This window comes from Hordeum vulgare, chromosome 1H, assembly GCF_904849725.1.
Source record: "Hordeum vulgare subsp. vulgare chromosome 1H, MorexV3_pseudomolecules_assembly, whole genome shotgun sequence".
Taxonomy (NCBI): Eukaryota; Viridiplantae; Streptophyta; class Magnoliopsida; order Poales; family Poaceae; genus Hordeum; species Hordeum vulgare.
This window is the reverse complement of record NC_058518.1, coordinates 438083563-438087274: the sequence shown is the minus strand read 5'-3', so window position 1 is coordinate 438087274 and position 3712 is coordinate 438083563.

Sequence of the window (3712 nt, the reverse complement as noted above, 5' to 3'; positions counted from 1 at the left end):
TGGACTCAACGCCAACCACATGATGATCACGGATTTCACCAAGCAATCAGAAGATGGATGCCATTGACATTGGGAAGCACCTCTCCAGGCTCTATGATAGGGTTGATCAACTCCACGACCAGATCTATGACCCGCAGAACCAAAACTGTGAGTATGAGTATAGATTTAAATCAATACGTTTGGCTGCAGATTTGAGGATTCCGACGACTGGTTCGTCCTGCCATGATGGAGCACCTATGCCTTGGAAGAGGAAGGATCAGACTGCTTCAACAACTCCACCACCATCACCACCAAAGGAAGACAACTAAGCATTGGTATGGGCAATCCCCTTGGTTTTGCCAAGCTTGGGGGAGTTGCCCTGGTATTGTATCACCTTTATATCTTCTGCTTTTACCTTTGTTTAGTTCTTTCCTTTTCAGTTTTTACTTTCTTCTCTTAGTGGAATAAGTCTTTAGTGTTTAGTTTGAGTATTTTGCCTTGTGGCTCCCCCGATGTATTCGATCTTGCGAGCTATATAATAAAGAGTATCTTAGTCAAGGGCTTTGTTTTGTGCCGTGATCAAAAGTATGAAAAGAACGATAGCATGAAAGATCATGAGATGATCTTATGGAAAGTGATAGCTTCACTTATGACAAGTATGATGATTGAAACTTGTTGAGAATAGACCAACATAGACCCCAGTCATTGTTGCAATTAATAAGAAGTAATAAGGGAAGAGAGGTTCACATATAAATATATCATCTTAGACACTTTCAATAATTGTGATCACTCACCAAACTATTACATGCTTAGAAGTAGATGTTGGACAAGGAAGACAACATAATGAATTGTGTTTGCTTGGTTCCAAACAATGTTATATGATTAGAGATCCTTTAGCATGTGACGATTGCTTCCACCTCATATTAGGCAAAACTCCCGCACCAAGTAGAGATACTACTTGTGCATCCAAAAACCTTCAACCCAGTTTTGCCATGAGAGTCCACCATACCTGCCTATGGATTAAATAAGATCCCTCAAGTAAGTTGTCATCGGTGCAAGCAATAAAAATTGTTCTCTAATATGTATGATCTATTAGTATGTGGAAAATAAGCTTTATACAAACCTGTGATGAGGAAGACATAAAAGCGACACACTGCATAATAAAGTTCTTTATCACAGGAGGCAATATAAAGTGACGTTCCTCCGCACTAAGAGGACACGCATCCAAACCTCAAAAGCGCATGACAACCTCTGCTTCCCTCCGCGAAGGGCCTATCTTGTACCTTTACTTTGTCTTTGTCTTGGCTACCGTCACATGCTAGGGAAGAGATCTATATTCATATATCAACTTGGATATGAGTACTTACGCTTTATTATTGTTGGTGTTACCCTTGAGGTAAATGGTTGGGAGGCAAAACTATAAGCCCCTATCTTTCTCTGTGTCCAGCTGAAACTTTGCTACCATGAGTACCACGTGAGTTGTAACAATTGTGGAAAACAGAAGAGATGATTGAGTATGTGGGTTTGCTTTACAAGCTCTTATTTGTCTCTTTCTGATGTTATGATAAATTGCAATTGCTTCAATGACTATGGACTGTTGTTGGCTACTTCTCGGTAAGGTTTTTGTTTCATACTTTGCTTTGTGAAGGAATTGTTACTTTCCCATAAGAATCTTTGTGATGTATTGTTGTTCTATGTATGATCATGATGCCCTCATGTTCGTATTATGTTTTATCGACACCTCCATCCCTAAACATGTGGACATGTTTATGGATCTTGGTTTTCGCTTGAGGACAAGCGAGGTCTAAGCTTGTGGGAGTTGATACGTCCATTTTGCATCATGCTTTCATGTTGATATTTATCGCTTTATGGACTGTTATATTACTTTGTGGCACCATACTTATGCCTTTTCTCTCTTATTTTGCAAGGTTTATTTGAAGAGGGAGAATATCGACAACTGGAATTCTGGACTTGAAAAGGAGCAAGTCTGAGTCCTCTATTCTACGCAACTCCAAACGCCCTGAAAATCAACGTGGAATTTTTTGGGAATATATAAAAATACTGGGCGAAAGAAGTACCAGAGGGGAGCTACCAGGAGCCCACAAGCCTGGTAGCCGCCACCTACCCCCTGGCGGCGGCTACAGGGCTTGTGGGCACCCTGGCGGCCCACTGGCCCCCCTCTTTTGCTATATGAAGGGTTTCGTTCCAGAAAAAATCAAGGAGGAGCTTTTTCATGGATTCGCCGCAGCAACGAGGCGGAACTTGAGCGGAACCAATCTAGGGCTCCGGCAGGACGATCCTGCCGGGGAAACTTCCCTCCCGGAGGGGGAAATCGTCGCCTTCGTCATCACCAACACTCCTCTCGTCGGAGGGGAGTCATCTCCATCAATATCTTCATCAGCACCATCTCCTCTCCAAACCCTAGTTCATCTCTTGTAACCAATCTCCGTCTCGCGACTCCGATTGGTACTTGTAAGGTTACTAGTAGTGTTGATTACTCTTTATAGTTGATGCTAGTTGGATTACTTGGTGGAAGAGTTTATGTTCAGATCCTTGATGCTATTCATTACACCTCTGATCATGATTATGATTATGCTTTGTGAGTAGTTACTTCTGTTCCCGAGGACATGGGATAAGTCATGCTAATAATACTCATGTGAATTTGGTATTCGTTCGGTATTTTGATATGTTGTATGTTGTCTTTTCCTGTAGTGGTGTTATGTGAACGTCGACTACATGACACTTCACCATATTTGGGCCTAGAGGAAGGCATTGGGGAGTAGTAAGTAGATGATGGGTTGCTAGAGTGACAGAAGCTTAAACCCCAGGCTATGTGTTGCTTCGTAAGGGGCTGATTTGGATCCACTAGTTTAATGCTGTGGTTAGACGTTGTCTTAATTCTTCTTTCGTAGTTGCGGATGCTTGCAAGAGGGGTTAATCATAAGTGGGATGCTTGTCCAAGTAAGGGCAGTACCCAAGCGCCGGTCCACCCACATATCAAACTATCAAAGTAACGAACGTGAATCACATGAACATGATGAAACTAGCATGACAGAAATTCCCGTGTGTCCTCGGGAGCGTTTTTCCTCCTATAAGACTTTGCTCAGGCTTGTCCCTGGCTACAAAAGGGATTGGGCCACTTTGCTGCACCGTGTTACTACTTGTCACTTGTTACTTTTCACTTGCTACGTTTCACCTCACTACACCATCACTTGTTACCGCTACTTTCAGTGCTTGCAGTTATTACCTTGCTGAAAACCGTTTATCAGAGCCTTCTGCTCCTCGTTGGGTTCGAAACTCTTACTTATCGAAAGGAGTATGATTGATCCTTTATACTTGTGGGTCATCAGCCGCCGCCAGGGGGGCCCGTGGCTACCAGGCTTGTGGCCCCCCTGGAGCTCCCTTGCCCTAGCTCTTTCGCCTATATATTCCCTAAAATCCCAGAAAAATCAGGGCATCCATGAAAACACTTTTCCGCCGCCGCAAGCTTCCGTTTCTGCGAGATCTCATCTGGAGACCCTTCCTAGTGCCCTGCCGGAGGGGACTTTGGAGTTGGGGGGCTTCTACATCAACATCATCGCCTCTCCAATGACTCGTGAGTAGTCCACTTCAGACCTACGGGTCCATAGTTAGTAGCTAGATGGCTTCTTCTCTCTCTTAGATCTTCAATACAAAATTCTCCATGATCTTCATGGAGATCTATCCGATGTAATCCTCTTTGGCGGTGTGTTTG